The sequence below is a fragment of the Bufo gargarizans genome, chromosome 1, assembly GCF_014858855.1.
Source record: "Bufo gargarizans isolate SCDJY-AF-19 chromosome 1, ASM1485885v1, whole genome shotgun sequence".
Taxonomy (NCBI): domain Eukaryota; kingdom Metazoa; phylum Chordata; class Amphibia; order Anura; family Bufonidae; genus Bufo; species Bufo gargarizans.
Window position 1 is genome coordinate 594,314,100 of NC_058080.1, and position 25,746 is coordinate 594,339,845.

A 25,746-nucleotide genomic window follows, 5' to 3' on the forward strand; every position below is an offset into this window, starting at 1 on the left:
CCCAATTACAATGAGCAGATAAAAGGTCCAGAGTTCATTTCCAATGTGCTATTAGTATTTGGAATCTGTTGCTGTCAACTCTCAAGATGAGATCCAAAGAGCTGTCACTATCAGTGAAGCAAGCCATCATTAGGCTGAAAAAACAAAACAAACCCATCAGAGAGAGAGCAAAAACATTAGGCATGGCCAACAACACCAAAAGACCCGGAAGACCACAGAAAACAACTGTGGTGGATGACCGAAGAATTATATCCCTGGTGAAGAAAACACCCTTCACAACAGTTGGCCAGATCAAGAACACTCTCCGGGAGGTAGGTGTATTTGTGTCAAAGTCAACAATCAAGAGAAGACTTCACCAGAGTGAATACAGAGTGTTCACCACAAGATGTAAACCATTGGTGAGCCTCAAAAACAGGAAGGCCAGATTAGAGTTTGCCAAACGACATCTAAAAATGCCTTCACAGTTCTGGAACAACATCCTATGGACAGATGAGACCAAGATCAACTTGTACCAGAGTGATGGGAAGAAAAGACTATGGAGAAGGAAAGGAACTGCTCATGATCCTAAGCATACCACCTCATCAGTGAAGCATGGTGGTGGTAGTGTCATGGAGTGGGCATGTATGGCTGCCAATGGAACTAGTTCTCTTGTATTTATTGATGATGTGACTGCTGACAAAAGCTGCAGGATGAATTCTGAAGTGTTTTGGGCAATATTATCTGCTCATTTTCAGCCAAAGGCTTCAGAACTCATTGGACGGCGCTTCACAGTGCAGATGGACAATGACCCAAAGCAAACTGCAAAGCAACCAAATATTTTTTTAAGGGAAAGAAGTGGAATGTTATGCAATGACCAAGTCAATGACTTGACCTGAATCCGATTGAGCATGCATTTAACTTGCTGAAGACGAAGCTGAAGGGAAAATGCCCCAAGAACAAGCAGGAACTGAAGACAGTTGCAGTAGAGGCCTGGCAGAGCATCACCAGGGATTAAACCCAGTATCTGGTGATGTCTATGCATTCCAGACTTCAGGCTGTAATTGACTGCAAAGGATTTGCAACCAAGTATTAAGAAGTGAAAGTTTGATTTTTTGGACCTACAGATTAATATAGAGGGCCAACAGTTAATATGCAGTACCTACCATAAACCGACATCCAAGAACAGTCACATACTATATAGTAGTTGCCATCTGCCGCAATGGCTTTTAAATATACCGTCAGGACAATTTAGACGTATTAAAAGGAATTGTTCAACACAAGACAAATTTGAAGAATAAGCAACTAATTTAAAAGACCAATTCCTAGAGAAAAAATACCCATTGAAATTATTAGAATCTTTGTTGGAAATGGTACGCAAACTCGATCGGAACACCTTCTTTTCAGAGAAACTAGAAATCCCAAAACCCAATACACAAGAAATAGTAAGAATAATACTGCCATTCAATTCACAATATAAAAAAATCTAACACATAATCAATAAACATTGGCACCATATTACTAAAGATAAACTAATAGGACATATATTGCCCAACAAACCCCACATTACCTTTACCAAGGCTCCAAATTTGGGTTTACTGGTTGCCCTTACAATTAATAATAAATCCTCAAAAATACCAACTATCCAAAAATGGATGGGTATGTCAGGTTTTTTTAGATGTGGGTCCTGCATGGGATGCAAATCTACCACATTTCTCAAAAAAAACATTGAAGTGAAGTCGACTAGCAATAACCATACACACAAAATTAGGGAATTCCTAACATGTAGCATGGAAAGCGTTATTTACATTATACAGTGCCCATGTATGAAGCAATACGTGGGTAGAACAAAAAGAACTTTGAAAAAGCGCATAGCTGAGCACATTGCAAACATTAGAAAGGGATATGATAAACACGCCCTGTCACTTCACTTCAAGACATCACACAAACAAGACCCAAGGGGAATGAGTTTTGCAGCCTTGGAAAAGATAAATGTACATTGGAGAGGAGGGGACCATATAGGCAGAATGTCTAGGATGGAATCCAGAAAGATTTTTGAATTTAATTCCCTCCTCCCGCAAGGCTTAAACGCAGAAATGGAGATATTTGGGTTTTTATAAAAAGAGGACCATTGAGAATAAGCCCCATTTCCTACTTGTACAACACCAACTTGATTCTACATAAACATTTTACCTTCTACATGTGTATTATATTTTAAAATTGTGGTGTTATACAGTTTTAACTAATACATTTTATTTTATTTATTTATTTTAAATATTTTTAACCGCTTGCCGCCACCCTAACGCCGAAAGGCGTCATTGCGGCGGCTCTCCCAGGCTACGCTAACGCCAATAGGCGTCATCTCGCGTGAGCCGAGATTTCCTGTGAATGCGCGCACGCAGACGCGCGCGTTCACAGGAACGGAAGGTAAGCGAGTGGATCTCCAGCCTGCCAGCAGCGATCGCTCGCTGGCAGGCTGGAGATGTGATTTTTTAAACCCCTAACAGGTATATTAGACGCTGTTTTGATAACAGCGTCTAATATACCTGCTACCTGGTCCTCTGGTGGTCCCTTTTGTTAGGATCGACCACCAGAGAACTCAGGCAGCTCACTAAAGTAGCACCAAACACCACTACACTACACTACACCCCCCCTGTCACTTATTAACCCTTTATAAACCACAGATCAGCCCATATAGACTCCCTGATCACCCCCCTGTCATTGATCACCCCCCTGTCATTGATCACCCCCCTGTAAGGCTCCATTCAGAGGTCCGTATGATTTTTACGGATCCACGGATACATGGATCGGATCCGCAAAACGCATACGGACGTCTGAATGGAGCCTTACAGGGGGGTGATCAATGACAAGGGGGTGATCACGCATATAGACTTCCTGATCACTTCCCTGTCATTGATCACCCCCCTGTCATTGATCACCCCCCTGTAAGGCTCCATTCAGACGTCCGTATGATTTTTACGGATCCACTGATACATGGATCGGATCCGCAAAACACATGCGGACGTCTGAATGGAGTCTTACAGGGGGGTGATGAATGACAGAGGAGTGATCACCCATATAGACTCCCTGATCACCCCCCTGTAAGTCTCCATTCAGACGTCCGTATGAGTTTTACGGATCCACGGATACATGGATCGGATCCACAAAACACATGCGGACGTCTGAATGGAGCCTTACAGGGGGGTGATCAATGACAGAGGAGTGATCACCCATATAGACTTCCTGATCACCCCCTGTCATTGATCACCCCCCTGTCATTGATCAACCCCCTGTAAGGCTTCATTCAGACGTCCGTATGATTTTTACAGATCCACGGATACATGGATCGGATCCGCAAAACACATACGGACGTCTGAATGGAGCCTTACAGGGGGTGATCAGTGACAGGGGGGGTGATCACCCTATATACACTCCCTGATCACCCCCTGTCATTGATCACCCCCCTGTCATTGATCACCCCCCTGTAAGGCTCCATTCAGACGTCCGTATGATTTTTTACGGATCCATGGATACATGGATCGGATCCGCAAAACACATGCGGACGTCTGAATGGAGCCTTACAGGGGGGTGATCAATGACAGAGGGGTGATCACCCATATAGACTCCCTGATCACCTCCGTCATTGATCACCCCCCTGTAAGGCTCCATTCAGACATCCGCATGTGTTTTGCGGATCCGATCCATGTATCCGTGGATCCGTAAAAAATCATACGGACGTCTGAATGGAGCCTTACAGGGGGGTGATCAATGACGGAGGTGATCAGGGAGTCTATATGGGTGATCACCCCTCTGTCATTGATCACCCCCTGTAAGGCTCCATTCAGACGTCCGTATGATTTTTTACGGATCCACGGATACATGGATCGGATCCGCAAAACACATGCGGACGTCTGAATGGAGCCTTACAGGGGGGTGATCAATGACAGAGGGGTGATCACCCATATAGACTCCCTGATCACCTCCGTCATTGATCACCCCCCTGTAAGGCTCCATTCAGACGTCCGCATGTGTTTTGCGGATCTGATCCATGTATCCGTGGATCCGTAAAAAATCATACGGACGTCTGAATGGAGCCTTACAGGGGGGTGATCAATGACGGAGGTGATCAGGGAGTCTATATGGGTGATCACCCCTCTGTCATTGATCACCCCCCTGTAAAGTTCCATTCAGACGTCCGCATGTGTTTTGCGGATCTGATCCATGTATCCGTGGATCCGTAAAAAATCATACGGACGTCTGAATGGAGCCTTACAGGGGGGTGATCAATGACGGAGGTGATCAGGGAGTCTATATGGGTGATCACCCCTCTGTCATTGATCACCCCCCTGTAAGGCTCCATTCAGACGTCCGCATGTGTTTTGCGAATCCGATCCATGTATTAGTGGATCCGTAAAAATCATACGGACGTCTGAATGGAGCCTTACAGGGGGGTGATCAATGACAGGGGTGTGATCACCCCATATAGATTCCCTGATCACCCCCCTGTCATTGATCACCCCCTGTAAGGCTCCATTTAGACATTTTTTTGGGCACAAGTTAGCGGAAATTTTTTGTTTGTTTTTGTTTTTTCTTACAAAGTCTCATATTCCACTAACTTGTGTCAAAAAATAAAATCTCACATGAACTCACCATACCCCTCACGGAATCCAAATGCGTAATTTTTTTTAGACATTTATATTCCAGACTTCTTCTGACGCTGTAGGGCCCCTAAAATGCCAGGGCAGTATAAGTACCCCACATGTGACCCCATTCCGGAACGAAGACACCCCAAGGTATTCCATGAGGGGCATATTGAGTCCATGAAAGATTAAAATTTTTGTCCCAAGTTAGCGGAAAGGGAGACTTTGTGACAAAATACAAAAAAAATCAATTTCCGCTAACTTGTGCCCAAAAAAAAAATTCTAGGAACTCGCCATGCCCCTCACGGAGTACCTTAGGGTGTCTTCTTTCTAAAATGGGGTCACATGTGGGGTATTTATACTGCCCTGGCATGTTAGGGGCCCGAAAGCGTGAGAAGAAGTCTGGGATCCAAATGTCTAAAAATGCCCTCCTAAAAGGAATTTGGCCCGCTTTGCGCATCTAGGCTGCAAAAAAGTGTCACACATCTGGTATCGCCGTACTCAGGAGAAGTTGGGGAATGTGTTTTGGGGTGTCATTTTACATATACCCATGCTGGGTGAGATAAATATCTTGGTCAAATGCCAACTTTGTATAAAAAAATGGGAAAAGTTGTCTTTTGCAAAGATATTTCTCTCACCCAGCATGGGTATATGTAAAATGACACCCCAAAACACATTCCCCAACTTCTCCTGAGTACGGCGATACCAGATGTGTGTCACTTTTTTGTCGCCTAGGTGGGCAAAGGGGCACACATTCCAAAGAGCACCTTTCGGATTTCACAGGCCATTTTTTACACATTTTGATTTCAAACTACTAACCACACATTAGGGCCCCTAGAATGCCAGGGCAGTATAACTACCCCACAAGTGACCCCGTTTTGGAAATAAGACACCCCAAGGTATTCCGTGAGGGGCATGGCGAGTTCCTAGAATTTTTTATTTTTTGTCACAAGTTAGCGGAAAATGATGATTTTTTTATTTCCTTACAAAGTCTCATATTCCAATAACTTGTGACAAAAAATAAAAAATTCCAGGAACTCACCATGCCCCTCACGGAATACCTTGGGGTGTCTTCTTTCCAAAATGGGGTCACTTGTGGGGTAGTTATACTGCCCTGGCAATTTAGGGGCCCTAATGTGTGCAAAGTAGTTTGAAATCAAAATCTGTAAAAAATGGCCGGTGAAATCCTAAAGGTGCTCTTTGGAATGTGGGCCCCTTTGCCCACCTAGGCGGCAAAAAAGTGTCACACATCTGGTATCGCCGTACTCAGGAGAAGTTGGGCAATGTGTTTTGGGGTGTCATTTTACATATACCCATGCTGGGTGATATAAATATCTTGGTCAAATGCCAACTGTGTATAAAAAAAATGGGAAAAGTTGTATTTTGCCAAGATATTTCTCTCACCCAGCATGGGTATATGTAAAATGACACCCCAAAACACATTCCCCAACTTCTCCTGAGTACGGCGATACCAGATGTGTGTCACTTTTTTGTCGCCTAGGTGGGCAAAGGGGCACACATTCCAAAGAGCACCTTTCGGATTTCACAGGCCATTTTTTACACATTTTGATTTCAAACTACTAACCACACATTAGGGCCCCTAGAATGCCAGGGCAGTATAACTACCCCACAAGTGACCCCAGTTTGGAAAGAAGACACCCCAAGGTATTTTGTGATGGGCATAGTGAGTTCATGGAAGTTTTTATTTTTGTCACAAGTTAGTGGAATATGAGACTTTGTAAGAAAAAAAAATAAAAAATAATAAATCATCATTTTCCGCTAACTTGTGACAAAAAATAAAAAGTTCTATGAACACACTATGCCCATCAGCGAATACCTTAGGGTGTCTACTTTCCGAAATGGGGTCATTTGTGGGGTGTTTGTACTGTCTGGGCATTGTAGAACCTCAGGAAACATGACAGGTGCTCAGAAAGTCAGAGCTGCTTCAAAAAGCGGAAATTCACATTTTTGTACCATAGTTTGTAAACGCTATAACTTTTACCCAAACCATTTTTTTTTACCCAAACATTTTTTTTTAATCAAAGACATGTAGAACAATAAAGTTAGCGAAAAATTTATATATGGATGTCGTTTTTTTTGCAAAATTTTTACAACTGAAAGTGAAAAATGTCATTTTTTTGCAAAAAATTTCGATTAATAACAAAAAAAGTAAAAATGTCAGCAGCAATGAAATACCACCAAATGAAAGCTCTATTAGTGAGAAGAAAAGGAGGTAAAATTAATTTGGGTGGTAAGTTGCATGACCGAGCAATAAACCGCTAAAGTTGTGGAGTGCCGATTTGTAAAAAAAGGGCCTGGTCACTAGGGGGGTATAAACCTGTGTGCCTTAAGTGGTTAATATTTTTATCTAATATAAACATATATATACTGTATATATATATATATATATATATATATTTTTTTTTTTTATATAATCATATTTTTTATTCTCTAAACTTAACAGCTACTAATAAGATGTAGTATGGATAAAAACCTTTTTTATATAGTCCAAACGAACAAGCAAATATAAAATCGCAGGAGCATATGCACACCCGACGATTTCAAGAGACGATCCAAGGAAACTCATTCAAGCGGTTGCAATATGTAAACCTACAATATATTGACTATGAGGCACATATGAGACCGTTAGGAACATATATAAAAACCAAGTAGTATATATGCCTACATTGTAGATATAACCACCTCCTAGCACTAAGTGCTCGCTTGCATATAATGAAATTAACTACTACCATACCTCAACTATAAGATTCTCTCACACAATATGGAACTGTAGCCAGACAAACTCCATGTATGTGTTTATTTATTTATTTTCAATATTAAATTCCCACATATATATAGTTATAATATATGAACACCATCTTATATTTCATGGGAATATTTTAAGCATTGTATAAGGTTTATAGAAAATTCATTTTAATTAACCTGTTGTACCACACCTATATGCCCTAATCAAACGCACAATAAGCGCATAAAAAACCGCAACAAAAACAATACAAAACTGAAGAAACATATAGTGTTTGATTATATGGACATATAGGATGTTATATATATATATATATATATATATATATATATATGTTGGAATTGCATGATTAGATCATTTAAAAAATATTAAAAAATTTAGAAATATATGATATATAAAGCCGCTATTTACCCATACAAGATTAGCCTGAAATTTTACGTTTAGTAACCATTGTTATTGTTGTTTTACTATATACATCTATTTTAATGTTATACTATAGAATAGTTCCACATGTAAAAATACTACTAACAAGGGGTTAAATGACTGGCCAAGCCAAAATAAGACTTTCAGGTGTTCTCATTTAATGATGTAACAGCTCTAGATGAGGAAATGGATTCAGCTCTATAAAAACAGCCATACAACAGATGAGACTTGACCACTGAGGAAGGAGTCGTGTTCACTCCGAAACGCGTCTGGTGTATACAAGTTTCTACAAAAGGAAGAAAAACCGCAGCTCACCTGCGCATCTTTATCTGCAACATCCGAATATTTGCCGAAAGAAACGATAGTCCTGCCTTGTCCTGGGTAGAAGACATTGAGTCACCACAATCCGTAAGAGGGTACAATCCCACATCTACCCCTGCATTTAAGCGGACTCTTTCTATGGTTGCAAATGTATTACTCGCTTCAAAAGCCGATCGGAGGTACGACCATCTGTGCTGGCAATACGTGGGACGCCACGTTAAGCACAAAAATCCGAACACTTTACTGCTTCGAAACAGTGAGTAACCTGCTAATACTACATTTCGCAGTGTACTAGCTAAATACAATTAAGGTATAGCTGTAAAAGTACATATGCAACGTATTGCAAAAATCTTGCTACTTCAGTATACCTGTATATTGGATATATCGCTGACAAATTACGGATCAACATAGAGACTGTATCCACTATCAGTACAAGCTGAGACCATTGAAATATACATTGTATCTATCGCTACGATCTATTGAAATAGACATTGCATCATTTGCTGCGGCCTCACATCGAGCACCCTTGGCATGGTCATATTTTAAATATATATATTGCATTTTAGAGTGACTAGGTACCTTATTTGCACATTATTTGTATTTAATAAATCTTTTAAAATTAACTATTGTCTAGAGTTTTGTATGAATCGGATGTAGGTGTGCCCCTCTTATATAGCTATACTTTGACTCTCTTTTAAGGTTTGGGGGTAACCTTTTTAGGGGGAGCACCCTTTTCCTTGCAACTTGGAGGGTGAGCCATCCCTATACTTCCTAAAGTTTGATTTATGATTATTATTCTGTCCCATTACTTTTGGTCACTTAGCAAGTGGGAGGCACATATGCAGACTGTTGTAATTCCTGCACCGTTTACCTGATTTGGATGTAAATACCCTCAAATTAAAGTTTCATTTCAAATCCATTGTGGTGGTGTATAGAGCCAAAAATGTTAGAATTGTGTAGATGTCCCAATATTTATGGACCTGGCTGTAAGTGTGCTCTGGCAGAGAATTATTTCTATTGGTGGGATTTTGGGGAGGACTGTTACTTCGGGCGGCACCCTGGCACAGTATCAGCTTAGCACAATTTTTTTGGGGGACAAATCTTTATACTATTAATGTCTTGGCACAGTTATTTTTTAGAACACTGTGTGCAAATAATTGTTGAAGGGGGCACTATCTGTGTGGTAGTAAAATTTCCAGCGGGACTGTTTCTGCAGAATAGTATTGGGGATGGCCGGATGGGGTGTTCAGAAGATGTGAAGAAGATGGAAATGTGGGAAACTAATGTCTGTTTGTCAATCTCTGCAGAGACGGGAGATGGCTGAAAAATCATCATGGCGGTCTGGTCTGAATGGAGAAGATGTGGCGCTATGTAGGAGAGGAGATGCTCCATCTGCTCCCCCTGCCATTTGCAGAAGGAGGATTCAGAGCTGGGTGAGGACAGCCAAGGGGGGCAGCAGGCCATGGGCGGGTGGCAGATGGTGGGGGAACTACGGGCCTTGATCAGGATCTGGGGAGGGAGGAGAGCGGATGAGCTTTCTGGCTGTAGCCTGCTGTTTATTGTATATTGTAAAGCAGGCAGTGCAGCCAGGACAGGCCCTCCCCTCTCTGTATGATGTGTAGAGACAGACCTCAACAATAGAATTTTAGCTGTACAGTGTTTGTTGGGTGTGGCCTATTATATGTAGGAGGGGATTTTAATAATGGGTGGGGCTAAAATGTTGCACTGCATGCTGTTTGTGCCGCATTTTTCAACTCCTACAGGGCTTTTAGAAATGGCCAGGCAATAGAATCGGCACAGCACTCTACTCGCGCCGCATTTTTAAATATGAAGGGGGCCTTGAAAAATAGGCAGGCAAAATAATTGGCACAGCGCGCTACACGTGCCACATATTTTGCCTTTCGGACCCCACCTAGACAAAATTCTTGGGTGCTCCCCCCTAATGTTTTAGATGGTCAGATCAGCAGCAGGAACTCGCCCATAATGTTTTAGAGGGTCATCTCAGCAGCAGACCCTCACCCCTAATGTTTTAGATGGTCAGCAGTAGGCCCCCACCCCTAATGTTTTAGATGGTCAGATAAGCAGCAGACCCTCACCCCTAATGTTTTGGAGGGTCAGCTCAGCAGCAGACCCTCAGCCATAATGTTTTAGAGGGTCAGATCAGCAGCAGACCCTCACCCCTAATGTTTTAGATGGTCAGATCAGCAGCAGGATCTCGCCCCTTATGTTTTAGAGGGTCACCGGCAGGTCCTTGCTCCTAATGTGTAGAGTGTAGGTTTCCCACTACCTGAACAATTGTACCACAATGTGAATGAGGCCCTTCATTATGTGATATACAGGTTGTATCGGAGTACCTATTTCTTGCAATTTTGGCATCACTTGCACTTTATATAGAAGTAAATATACAGAAAAAGAATGTTTCCTAACAATTTTTCCTCTAAAATCAATTTTATCTTTGGTTTGGTGCATATTATTGTCAGTCTGTAAAAGTAACATAGTAACATAGTATATAAAGTGGCGTACTACTCGGACAACATCGTTCCCAGCAGCGACCTGGGAGTCCAAGATTCATTCAGACACCGCTGGGACCAGCACCTATATCGAGAACGGAGCCCTGCAAGGTGGTGGCTGGAGGACTCCAGTCCGGCCACCATCAAGCCGGCTGCCCATAGAAGTGAATTGGAGCGTACCGTGCATGCGCAGCCCCTGCTCCCATTCATTTCTATGGGGCCGAAGGAAATAGACGAGCCAGCGCTCAGCTATTTTTGCCAGCCCCATAGAAAATGAATGGTGTGCGGCTGCGCATGTGCTAGTTATATGCCCCCATTGTCCATGATGAGACAACCCCTTTAATATTTAAAGGGAACCTGTCATCAACTTTATGCTGACCGTACTGAAGGTAGCATAAAATAGTGACAGAAATGCTGATGTCAGCGGTGTGTCACTCATGAGCTAAAAGTAAGTGGTTGCTGAGAACCAGCCTTATAATCATTGCAGCACAGGCCTTGAAAGAGTCAAATCTACCTGAGAAAAGTCATGGTTATTCATAATCTCCTGTTTTCCCGCCCACCTGCGGATGACTAACAGGCTTATAACTAGTTTTCTCTTTAGGAGAGAACTGCCAATCATCAGCAGATGGGCAGAAGAGCAGGAATTTATGAACAACCATGACTCTTCTCAGGTAGACTGGACTCTTTTCGAGGCCTGGGCTGCAATGATTATGAGGCTGGTTCTTGGCAACCACTTACTTTTAGCTGAGGTGTTACACACCGCTGAAATCAGCATTTCTGTCACTACTTTATACTGCCCTCAGTACGGTCAGCATAAAGTTCATGACAGGTTCCCTTTAAGCAAATTGGGCAGCTTTGCACCTTAGAGAATATATTAAAAATATCATATTTTTTTTATTGACTCATCCATTTAAAATGGTAGAATTGATTCCATTTAGGATGATTGTCTATTCATAGCAGAATGGGTTTCTGTCTGGATTTAAAGTGTACCAGGAAAGAGAATGAGATTTCCAAAAAACATCATCCACACCCTGCCGAGAAATATAGAAATGTAAAGTGATATGCAATGTGGCTTTAATTTCCAAGCATGTCAATTCTGTGGATTTTATCTGCAGATTTCATCCTTTATAATGCACATTTTGCATCGGATAATGCTGTGGAATTTGCAGCAAAACAGGCAACAGATGTTTTTTTTCTGAGTTTTCTTGTCATAATGGGCTATGCAAATAGTGATTCCATATAAGCAAAAGACATATAATAACCCCTTAGTGACCAAGCCTGTTTGGGCCTTAATGACCAAGCCAAATTTTGGAAATCTGACATGTGTCATTTTAGCTTAGAATAACTTTGTAACGGTTTTGCACATCAAAGTAATTCTGACATTGTTTTCTCGTCACACATTGTACTTTACTTAGGTGGTAAAATTCTACCTATAAAATATGCGTATCTTTATTAAAAAGTGAAAATTTGTAAAAATTGCCACATTTTCCTATTTTCAACTGCAATATTTCACATACATACATAAATACTATTCAACATTTTTTATCAGAAATATATTTCCACATCTTTACTTTATTTTCGCTGCACATACAAAAAGCTTTTACTTTTTTTTATTTAGGAGACTTAACATTTTAACATAAATTTTAGTACATATTTGTCAGAATAATAGAACCCCCCAAAAGTTAACCCATTTTAAAAACTAGACTTCTTAACGTATTTTTCTATTGGTGTAATTAGCTTTTTGACCCACTATTTTTTTTAAGAAGTGAATGCTAAGAAGGTGAAAAAATATTACATTTTCATTTTATTACACAAAAGTATTAATTTAAAGACATATTTTTTCCTACAGAGCACATTATTATTGGTCCCTGATGTTTACTGTGCTTAAGGCAGATCTTCAGCACAGTAACCAGTGCGCATGTCTGCACCATTTTATTAATTTTTTTAATTAGAAGTGGGGGGGCGCTCTAATAACTTTATTTGAACATATCTGGGGGCCATATTGCCCCGATTGGGGTGCTGGGGGACCCAATCGGGGCATAATTTGAACTTCTCTCCTGAGGAGAGAAACCCTACTGTGAGCGGTGGTGAGCGGCGGCGGCGGGCTTTCAGGCTGCGCATGCGCCGGGCCGCCATCTTGCTTGAGGGTAAGGGGGAATGGAGGGTGAGGATCGGGACCCAGCTTGGGACGAGAAGCACTGGGGGACCCGATCGCTGCACCGGAGACTTTCTCCCTCCTCTCTTACATGAGGGGAGATTGAAAGTTTAGTGCGGGCAGCTCCGTTGCCGGCATTTTCTGTGATCGCCGTGATAAAGTGTATCACAGCGATCACGTGATCAGAGACCGCTTGTCTCTGATCACTGCCCCGAGCCCTCAGCTACCTCCGGTAGCTGCGGGCATGGAGCTACAGCGATTGATTTTATCGCTAACTTGGGCTGAAGTGCCGCCGTAAAAAGGTGGCACTCCAGCCCAAGGCCCCTTAGTGACTGTTGTAAAAACACGTATGGGTGGTCACTAAGGGGTTAAATAACATTATATTCTATCACGGTACATATTCAGCCTTGACCATGTTGTGAGACGAGCAGTTTTGAAGAAAGTTTGAAGAGAAGTCAAGATTAGTACATTTTCAATAGTGAGCTAAATAGAAACAGTATAGGCCGATGTTACATTTTTTTGAGGGGAAGTTTTATAGTTGATTGATTTTTTGTTGCAGCTTTTGCATCATTTTTGAAGGCACTAAACGCCAGCTCCAAATGTTGCATAGAAGTCTATGGTAGATATTGATCTTCTGACAAATAAGCATTTTTTGTAGTGGCATCTTTTCACCCTTGAGTTGTTTTTGTAACCATGTATTTTCCCATGTTGGTCTAAAGAGAAAGTGACATTACAGGAGTACAGACTTAAAAAAAAAAAAGGAAAACATTGTGAAAAAAAAACCTACAAAACACACTATATGGACAAGTAAAAAAAAAAAAAGAAAATATATTGACCTTATCAGGCATTTTGAGGTATGTTTTCCAATGACCTTTTTAGTCAATGCTCAACTCAGGACACAGTCTGGCACACACTTGCACATGCATGGGGCATGGTTAAAAGGTAATGCACCACTTGCATTGGGATACCAATATGAAAAGATTGTCCTCATTGTGTAAGATACTTATATATAGATCAAGATCATTTAAAGTTTATGAATTGCAGTGCATGATTTGGTGCCTTCAGAGAAAATACATTATTGATAATAATAGTCAATATTTTATGTGCAACTTTGGCACTTTAACATCTGTCACTCACACTATTTATTTATGGTATCACATTAGCATAATCTGAAAAATCTGCAGAGATAAATCAGAGCTGTTCACAGGCTCTGCAGCTGTGCAGGTGACACCACAAAATAGTTTGAAAGAAATTTACTTTAAACTTTAAGATCCATCAATCCTGCTACATGAAATGGGGCCTAAATTAAAGAAATAAGAAACTTATTTAGCCATAATGCCTGAATATTACGTAGCAATAGCAGCAAGTTTACTTAAGGAATAAGACAGCTAGGACAAGAAAGAAAATCAGATTAAAGCCTCATTCATACGTCAGTGTTATGGTCAGTGATTTCCATCAGTGATTGCGAGCCAAAACCAGGAGTGGAGCCTCCACTGAGATAAGGTATAAGGCCTCATGCACACAACCGTTTTTTTTTAAGGTCCGCAAAAACGCTCTATAAGAGGGATATATTTCGTAGAAACCTCCTAAGGGGCAAGGGATACCCCAGACGCTGTCAACTGCCTGCTGCAAAGCAAGTGGCGTCACGACAGGCCAGGGACTCTTTCACTTTAAGGTACCCCTGGTAGGAACCCGTCCAGTGCACACACACCCAACTTGTTACCTCCCCTTTGTACCCTTACTGCAGACAGCTAGCAATTATTCATATCTTCTAGTAGAAACAATACAGGAATGGGACAACATTAGTGTTGGGCGAGCATGCTCGGCCAAACACCAGTTCGGCTCGAGCATCACTATGCTTGGCACATCAAGGTGTTCAGCCAATGAATGCAGGTAAGTACTGTGATTCACTATAATGCCATAGCCATGTTGGCTACTGGCATTACAGTGATTGGCTGGCCGGAACGCGTCATCGGGTGCTATATAGCACCCGATGACACGTGTTCGGCTCAGTCTTAGCCAGGGAGAGCTGTGCTGAAGAAGGGACAGACAGTGTAGGGATACTAATATTTTTATTGAAAAAAACTTGTTAGAGACCAAAAAGCCCTTTTAAGGACTATTGTATCTGGCAGCAATATAATTATCAGCGCAACCTGCGCTAAATTGCGTGGAATTGTTAGAGAGACCCAAAAGACCTTTTAAGGACTATTGTTGTATTTGGCAGCAATATATATTTTTAGCACAACTTGCGCTGCTTGCAATTGTTTGGCCGCTGCAGACAACGACTTTGTCTGCACTTCATCTCCTGTGTAATGTGTGCGCAGCCTAAAAATATCTGTGACATCCAGTGTACTTTTTCTCTAAATGGTGTCCGCTGCAGACAGTTACATTACGTGCGCTACATCTCCTGTATGACGTTTGCGTATCCGAAATATCAGTGACATTCAGTGTAATTTTTTTCGCCTCTGGTGACAGCGACATTATCTGCGCCACATCTCCTGTGTAACGTGTGCGCAGCCTAAAAATATATGTGACATCCAGTCTACTTTTTCTGCAGACGGTCTCTGCTGTGGACAGTTACATTACCTGCGCTACATCTGTATAACGTTTGCGTATCTGAAATATCAGTGACATTCAGTCAAATTTCTTTGCTGCTGGTGGCAGCGACATTACCTGCGCTACATCTCCGGTATAACATTTGCGCATCCTAAATATCAGTGACATTAATTCAGTGTCATTTTTTATTAGCCGGTGGTGCCAGCAACATTACTTGTGCTATACCTGCTGAATAACGTTTGCGCATCCTAAAAGAATCTGTGACATTCAGTGTACTTTTTTCATAGACGCTGCGGACAGCGACATTATCAGTGCTACATCTCCTGTTTAACGTGTGCACATCCCCAAAAAATCTGTGACATTCTGTGTACTTTTTTTGCGCATACACTTACAAAACCTGCGCTACTGTACGTGTGACATACTTGCAAGCATATATACCATTTAATATAAGCAAGGTGAACAGAAAGGGACAGGGAAGTGGCCATGATGCTGATGGTGCACGCAGAGGCTTTGAGCATCCAAAGTCAAAAGAAGATGACGGTGCGGAATGGCAATTAGTGTTTCACGAGGTGGATGATGATGATGAGACACAGTTGCCAATAAGTCAACCGCAATTAGTGTCTCAAAAGGTTGATGATGAGGATGAGACACAGTTGTCAATAACTAAGGTTGTTGTTAGGTCAACAAGTCAGGAGGATGAGCAGAGTGAGAAAGTGGAAGAGGAGGTGGTGGACGATGAAATCACTGACCCAACCTGGGAAGGTGGCAAGACGAGCGAGGACAGCAGTACAGAGGGGGAGGGATCCGCAGTACCGCAACAGGCTGCCACCTGCAAAAGGGATAAGGCGGGCTACACCAAACAGGCCCGCAACTGTTCCCCGGAACACCCTATTGCGGCAATCTCCCTTGCCAAGCGGTAGATGTTATGCAGTCTAGCGCTTTTATGAGGAAAGTGCAGACGATAAAAGAATTGTCATTTGCAACCAGTGCTGTACTAAAATGATCAGGGGCGTGAACACTAGCAACCTCACCACCACCCGCATGATCCACCACATGGCATCAAAGCACCCTAATAAGTGGGCTGAACACCTGGGTCCCCAATCAGTGTCTGAGGGTCACACCGCTACCTCCTCTTCCCCTGTGTTACATGCTGGACAATTCCCTGTCCAAGACGCAGGCCCAGATGCCTCATGCCATGCACTTGGACCTTTGCAAGCACAAGCACATTCACTTCTGTGTCCCAGCGCAGCATACAGATGTCTATACCCCAGGCCTTTGAACGAAAGCGCAAATACCCAGCCACCCACCCACAGGCCATAGCACTAAATGCACACCTTTCCAAATCTCTGGCCCTGGAAATGTTGCCATTTAGGCTTGTGGACACTGAGGCTTTCCGCAGCCTGATGGCGATGGCCGTCCTGCGTTACTCTGTCCACAGCCACCACTATTTTTTACGGTGTGCAGTCCCAACCCCTCAGCTGCCTGTGTCCCGTAACATCACCCGTGCCTTGACCAATGCAGTTCTCGGGAACGTCCACTTAGCGACTGACACATGGATAAGTGATTTTTGCCAGGGACGCTACATTTCCCTGACGGCACACTGGGTGAACGTTGTGGAGGCCGGGAGAGAGTCGTACCCTGGGATGGCACAGGTACTACCGACGCTAAGGATTGCGGGCCCTACTTCTATAAGGGTTTCCGCCATCACCTAAGTTAGTGGCTGCAACTCCCTCTTACTCCTCCTCCGCCTCCTCCTCCACTTCCACCTCTGAATTATCATCTTGCAGCACCAGTCAGACATCAGTCAGTAGCTGGAAGCAGTGTAGCACTGCAGTGGGGTAGCGGCAACAGGCCGTGCTTAAACTGATCTGCTTAGGTGACAAACAGCATAACGCCGCAGAGCTGTGGGAGGATATTAGGGACCAGACTGAGCTGTGGCTCTCGCCACTCAACCTACAACTAGGCATGGTTGTGACTGATAATGGCCGTAACTTGTTGGCAGCTTTGGAGCTCGGCAAGCTCACACACATACCATGCCTAGCCCACGTGTTCAACCTAGTGGTTAAGTGGTTTCTCCACACCTACCCTAATTTGCCTGAGCCACTGGTGAAGGTGCGCAGCGTGTGTGCCCATTTCTGCAAGTCATCAACAGCTTCCACCGGTCTGGCAACTCCACGTTCCACATGTTGGCCAGACTTTGTGAGCAGCAGAGCACAGTAGTGGAATACCAGCTGCAACATGGTCGTCGTCTTTCCAGTCAGCTTCTGCTCTTCACAAGCTACTAGAGAGCATTGCTGTCTGACCTCTGGGAGATTTTACGCAATTTTGAGAAATCAACACAGATGGTGAGCAGCGATAATGCTATTATCATCATAACCATCCCACTTCTGTGTCTACTCAAACAATCACTGCTCACAATTAAGGCAGACGCTTTGCATGTGGAAGAGGTGGAAATGGGGGAAGACAGTACACAGGGTGATAGCCAGACCATCCTCAGTTCATGTTTTCAGCGCAAATCGGATGATGATGAGGAGGAGGAGCAGGAGACAGTTGCCTCCGCTATAGAGGGTAGTACCCATGGAAGTTTTATTCCATCTGTTCAGCGTCGATAGGTAGAAGAGGATGAGGAGATTGAGAGTCATCCTCCTGATGAGGACAGCTAAGTCTTGTCTGTTGGGACTCTGGCACACATGGCTGACTTTATGTTATGCTGCCTTTCCCGTGACCCTCGTGTTGTACACAATTTGGCCAACACCGATTACTGATTGTTCATCCTTCTCGACCCCCGCTACAAAGAGAACTTCTCATATCTCATTCCTGTGGTGCAGAGGATGAGCAAAATGGTGCAATACCAGATGGTCCTGACAATGCTGGCTGAAGAGTACTTAGTTCCTTGGCCAACCGAGGAGCGGATACGAGGGCTACACACAGCAGTTCAAACAGAGGCAGGGCAACACTCTCCAAGGCCTGGGACAGTTTTATGACACCCCGCCAGCACCCTCAACCTGATGCGCAGCCTAGTGTCACAAGGAGGCAAAAATTTTGGAAGATGGTGAAGGAGTATGTTGCAGACCGTGTCAGCGTCCTCAGTGATCCTTCTGTGCCCTAAAACTTTTGGGTGTCCAAGCTGGCACGAACTGGCGCTCTACGCCTTGGAGGTGCTGGCCTGCCCCACTGCCAGTGTTTTGTCAGAGCGGGTATTTAGTGCTGCTGGGGGCATAATAACTAATAAGCGCATCCGACTGTCAACTGAAAATGCTGACCGGTTGACTCTTAGAAAAATGAACAAGGCCTGGATTGTCCCTGACTTCTCTACCCCACCAGAGCAAAGCGGCTGAACAAAAAGGCACTTTAAATGTGGCTTTTATGGTGTATTGAACACACTGTATTCCCATGCACCCCTTCCACCACTAAAAAGTGTATATGGTTCAATCTACCTTTTCTCATCCTCCTCCTCCTCCATCATATCAACATGCTTATTAGGCTGCCCTCACTCCTAATGTTTTAGAGGGTCACCAGCAGGCCCTCGCCCATAATGTTTTAGATAGTCAGATCTGCAGCAGGCACTTGCCCCTAATGTTGTAGAGGGTCAGCTCAGCAGCAGACCCTCACCCCTAATGTTTTAGATGGTCAGTTCAGCAGCTGACCCTCGCCCCTAATGTTTTAGATGGTCAGTTCAGCAGCTGACCCTCGCCCCTAATGTTTTAGAGGGTCAGCTCAGCAGCAGACCCTCGCCCCTAATGTTTTAGAGGGTCATATCAGCAGCAGGCCCTCGCCCCTAATGTTTGAGAGGGTCAGCTCAGCAGCAGGCCCTCGCCCCTAATGTTTTAGAGGGTCAGCTCAGCAGCAGGCCCTCGCCCCTAATGTTTTAGATGGTCAGATCTGCAGGCCATCAATCATAATTTTTCAAAGGTGTGTATGATGCCCTCCTTTATGTGTAATAAAGGGTGTATTGTAGTGTTGGTTCCTTGTAATTTTTGGCAGCCCTTTCATTTAGTGCATAGGCTTTATGAGTGTAGAAATCACACTACATGAACAATTGTACCACAATGTGAATGAGGCCCTCCTTTATGTGATATACAGGTTGTATCGGAGTGCCTCTTCCTTGTAATTTTTGGCAGCACTTGCACTTTATATGCAAGTAAAGATACAGGAACTAATGTTTCCTAACAATTTTTCCTCTAAAATCGATTTTATCTTTGGTTTTGTGCGTATTATTGTCAGTCTGTAAAAGTGACGTACTACTCGGACAACATCGTTCCCAGCAGCGGCCTGGGAGTCCAAGATGCATCCAGATATCCTCTCCATGCTGTTTCAGTGCTGTTTCCATCAATTTCTGACTTTTTCATGTGAACCAGACACCCTCCCTTCTTCAGATCGATCAAATGTTTGCGAACCGCAAGTTCGCGACGGGCCCCATTCACTTTAATGGCATGTGAACCTTAAAAACCTTCAGCTCAGATTTGCAGCCACCAAATACTTACAAGAAGTGCACAAATCATCCCTCAACATATATAGTGACATACCAGAGTGGGATTAATGGCAAAAATTCCCACAAAAAATATGTATTTTAATCACGGGCTATTTTTATGCATCTTAAATTGAAACTCTCAAAAATGTGCCCTGCTGGAGCCTAGAAAATATTTATTTCAGGCCACGGGAGTACAGGCCCCAAACATTAGGCATTCACCGGACAGAAAACATCAAGTGATTTTGTGGCTGGAGGTATATTAGATGGTCATTAGATATCAATTTTACTGCAGGCCAGTGGAGTACAGGCCCAAAAATTTATTCATTTAATGTACAGAAAAAAACAAGCTTTGTCTTCTGTGAGGAATATGGATTAATATTTACTGTCAGCCATGTCCTCACATCCACCATTTGATGAAAGATGGCAGAGGAAATCAAGCTCCACAGGGGGGCCCTGCTTCAAAGCCGCAGGCAGATAGCACAAAACTCCTAGCAGGCCACATTTGGTTACATCTCACACCTCCAGTCAGACAACACGGATCCTACAGAAAAAAAAAACAGCAGGAGGTATCAGCCCTTGCCAGGATCAATAATACCTCCCAGACATGTTGGCACCTACATTTCATAAGGAATTATGAATCGCCCGGCCATCACAGGTGCAAAACGGATACATATTTGTGTCCCGGTGGCCACAATGAACATGTCCATGGTTTTTGTTTGAGGGTGGGAGGCCAGGGAAGGGAGATATCCATATCTCCCCACAGAAACCCAATAGCGGCACTATGTTTGGACTCTAGTTGTAGCCGAAACCCAGCCAGATCCGTTGGTCCCAGAACCATCTCCCTGTGACCTTATGGACTTGATCTATAAACCCTAAAGGGTTTTGTGGGTCATTTGCAGCCTGCCCAGCAGAGGGAGGGTGGACCCCTCCCAAAGGCCGGGAGGGGCCGGCTACAGGTTAAAAGGTTTGTGCCAGAAAGCGGGCAGGTCTTTCTCTGAAAGGGGGTCACATCGTGCAATGTGTTTGGAGGGACCTGCAACCAGCTGACATCACTGTCTCCGACGTGAATACAGCTAATAACTCATCGCTACCCAAAGGACTCATGTATCTGGTAAACTGACTTATTGCTCTGCTAAACCCTGTTATACCTATATCACCTGTATTTGTAACCTCAGACCACTCTATATATTCTCTGTGTATATTGTGTTATATCTACTGTGCCCTTAAGGTGATTAAATATATAATTTAATCTTGTGCTATCTTGCATCTCGATCACGAATCCCCATGTCCGTGTTTCGGTCTAGTTCTAAGCTACCCCAGGTTGGTTTCTCACCCTATATAATCCGTTAGCGGACCAGGCTTATATCAAATGCCCGCATGGACAAGAAGTGTCTGTGTAAACTGTACCAAGCTGACCTTACCTGCTCCTCTGGAGGGCGTAATGTCACGCTTTGTTAACAAGTGACCATACTGCATCTCGTGGGCTCGACGTAGGTGACTCTGGCAGGCAGATTCCCCTAGAAGTATCTTGCTGGATGAGCAGCCAATACCACACTTGCATCAATCTTGACAGGATTCGGCTCCAGGTGGAGAGTAATTTTTTTTGGGAATGCTTTCTCCATCGCAACACCACGTAGTTGAATAAACAGTAGACTGGCCGATTCTCTCCTGTCTTACGCAACATTTAATTTTTATTATTAAATGTATTAAATATTTTAACATTTATTGATTAAAATGATATGAAAGTATGCTTAAATTTGCCAAAACTGGCCTAATAACTCAAGTATGAACTCTGCCTTATAGGTCGATGTTAGTGTTAGTCAAGAAGAAGTGCACTGCTTTTACACACTTGTCAGCTGATTCCACATAGATGTCTAAAGAACCTGCTCTATTACACGCTAATACAAGTAGAGGACCCCTGACAGAGTGGAGAGGATGTCAGTAGTAAGTTTGCGTTGACGTCACTGATTAATTTGCCCTTCCTCTGATCCGTCAGAATAATAATCCACAAAAAAACAATCCTGGCTTTGGAACATACGCCTTCACCCGGTCAGCATTTGCTCAGTATTGCAAATGCCAATAAAAACAGGAGTGGATCTAAAACAGAGATGACATGTGAATGGAATATTTGCATGTCTTCTGTGTTTTGTACCCACTCCTGCTTTTGTCTACCAATTCATAAGCCAATTCTGATGGGACCATACAGCTGCTACACAGACAGGATCTGTTGTGCGTCTAATTTTTCCTTCCTTCTGACAGATCAGAAGAAAGGTCAAATATATGATGATGTCAGCCAGGCCGAAAGCCAAAATAGTGGCCCAGTCATGAAGTGGGGAGGGTGTGAACACCATGAGAAGACCACAGAGTGTCCCTATGACAAAGTGATGAGGTGGAAGCAGCATGAGGAGACCACACAGTGGCCCAATGACAAAGTCTGGAGGTGGCGGCAGCATCAGCAGGCCACAGAATGGCACAATGACAAAGTGGAGGTGGCAGCAGTATGAGGGGGCCACCGAATGGCACAATCACAGAGTATGTAGTTGGCAGCAGTATGTGGAGGCCAGCGAGTGGCCAGGTTATATACGTGTGGAGATGGCAGCATCAGGAGGCCAGAGTGGCACTGTGACATAATGTGGACATGGCAGCACCAAGAGGCCACAGAGTGGCAAGGTGACATAGTGTGGACATGGCAGCATCAGTAGGCCACAGAGTGGCAAGGTGAGTTAGTGTGAAGGGGGTGGCAATACTACTACTCGCTGAAGATGGTGGGTGAAAGAAGGAGCACTTGGCATCATATTTTTGACATCAGGCAGGTAACAGCATCAGAATAGTAGCTGAGCCAGGTAGCCAGCAGAAAACGGTCTCTTTTGTCAAAATGTTGGTGTGGCACCATAGATGATCAAGTCTGATGCATCAGGCATTGGTGTGTTGAAATCCTGGATGACCCACACTTGATTCATCTTGATGCAGTGTCCCACTATGTGTTATATGTGGGCACTTTAAACTCTTGCTAATAATGCAATTCGTTACCACGAAGTGTGAGGAAATTCGCATCTGTTCAGCTTCGATTCGCTCATCTCTAATCACAACAGTTGCAATTAGTTGTTCTAACAGCGTTTGTCTCTCTTTATAGCTGCGGTATCTCAGCAGAACCACACACAAATGCACTATATATAAATTATATTATAGGTATATCGCACCCCTGCCTCAATCAGTTTCGTAAGATTTTGATGATTGCATCCACCACAGTAGTGCACCTATTCTTGTAAATGTGTTTTTCACGTATATATTTTTCTTTCTGTACTGAAATTGGTCACTAAACCCTTTTGCCACAAACAACTGCACCAGTGAAGTGTGTATATATTTTTCTTTCTGTACTGAAATAAGCCACTAAACGCTTCAGACACATATAACTGCAGAAGTGAACTAAGAATATATTTTTCTTTTTGTACTGAAATAGGCCACTAAACGCTTTTGCCACAAATAACTGCACCACTGAAGTGCGTATATATTTTTCTTTCTGTACTTAAATAGGCCACTAAATGCTTTCAACACATATAACTGCAGAAGTGAACTGAAAATATATTTTTCTTTTTGTACTGAAATAGGCCACTAAATGCTTTTGACACAAATAACTGCACTAGTGTAATGCGTATATATATTTTTTTTCTGTACTAAAATAGGCCACTAAATGCTTTTGCCAGAAATAACTGCACCAGCGAAGTGCATACCATATTTTTCGCCCTATAAGACGCCCCCCCCCCCCAAAAGTGGGGGGAAAATAGCAGTGCGTCTTATGGGGCAAATGCTGCGACCATCCGGTGAATATGCTGAGAGGGAGGAGGGGCTGGAGGTCGGCAGCTGTTTCTGTAATGGCAGCGGGGCCCGGTGCAGTCACTGTATTCTAATACACCGTGTCCCGCTCTCTGTAGTATACAGTAATCATATTTAACTTGTGGCTATTGTTTAAAGTATTCCAATCATCTTAAATCTAGCGCTGTACTACTTATAACTAACTCCTTGGCAGTCAGAAGGCCGGGCAGGCACTCGTAGCGCAGCTCACTACGTTCACTGCGCCACCCACTTTATGAATGAAGCAGGTGGCGCAGGCGCAGTGAGCATAGTGAGCTACACTACGAGCGCCCGCCCGGCCTCTTGACTGCCAAGAAGTTAGATGTAAGTAGTACAGCGCTAGATTTAAGATGATTGGAATACTTTAAACAATAGCCACAAGTTAGATACAATTACCGTATACTACAGAGAGCGGGGCCTGGTGTAGTAGAATACAGTGACTGCACTGGGCCCCGCTGCCATTACAGAACCAGATGCCGGCCCTCATTCATTACACAGGGACACTGTTATGGGGGATCTGTGGATGACACATAAGATGCTATATATGCGACATCCACAGATGCCCCCATAACAGTGCCATCCACAGATGCCCCCACAATGATCCCCCATAACAGTGCCATCCACAGATGCCCCGATAACAGTGCCATCCTCAGATCCCACATAATAGTGTCATCCACAGACCACCATTACGGTAGTTCAAAACCCACCAAAAGCACACCTTTTGGTTCAAAATATTTTCTTATTTTCCACCTTAAAAACCCATGCGTCTTGTGGGCAGGTGTGTCTTATAGGGCAAAAGATACGGTATATAATTTTCTCTGTACTGAAATAGGCCACTAAATGCTTTTTCCAGAAATAACTGCACCAGTGAAGTGCGCAAATATTTTTCTTTCTGTACTAAAATAGGCCACTAAACGCTTTCAACACATATAACTGCAGAAGTGAACTGAAAAAATATTTTTCTTTCTGTACTGAAATAGGCCACTAAATGCTTTTGACACAAATAATTGCACCAGTGCGTATATATTTTTCTTTCTGTACAGAAATAGGCCACTAAACACTTTCAAACATATAACTGCAGAAGTGAACTGAGAATATATTTTTCTTTTTGTACTGAAATAGGCCACTAAATGCTTTTGCCACAAATAACTGCACCAGTGAAGTGAGTATATACTTTTGTTTCTGTACTGAAATAGGCCACTAAACGCTTTCAACACATATAACTGCAGAAGTGAACTGAGAATATATTTTTCTTTCTATGCTGAAATAGGCCACTAAACACTTTCAACACATATAACTGCAGAAGTGATCTGAGGATATATTTTTATTTTTGTACTGAAATAGGCCACTAAATGCTTTTGCCACAAATAACTGCACCAGTGAAGTGAGTATATACTTTTTTTTCTGTACTGAAATAGGTCACTAAACGCATTCAACACATATAACTGCAGAAGTGAACTAAGAATATATTTTTCTTTTTGTACTGAAATAGCCCACTATACGTTTTTGCCACAAATAACTGCACCAGTGAAGTGCGGATATATTTTTCTTTCTGTACTGAAATATGCCACTAGACGCTTTCACCACATATAACTGCAGGATTGAATTCCACATATATTTTTCTTTTTCCACTAAAGTCTTTTCAACGTAGCACTTGCACCCCAAGAACAAATTGCTGGAATGACAGAGCTGTGTAATGGCTATTTGGATCCCCAAATAATCTTTCCCTGCACTTGTAAATTGCTTTTCTAGCACTGTCCCTAGCTCCTTCAGAAGTCTCTCCCTGTATTAAGATGCTGTGAAAAAATTCCTCCCTATCTTTTCCCTGCACTTATAAATAATTTTTTTCAGTTTCACTGTTCGCAATGAGGTTTTTCCTATTGCTGACCCTAGCGCCTTCTCACGTCTGCCCCGCACTCAGAATGCTGGAAAATGGCAGAATCTAAAATGGCTGCCGTATTTATAGGGCTATGACATGACAGGGTTGGCTGCTGATTGGCTGCATGCATGCATGTCAATCTGGGTGATCCTGCCTTTCCAGAGTTCCTTGCCCCATGTCATCAGTCCTCACATGTGTA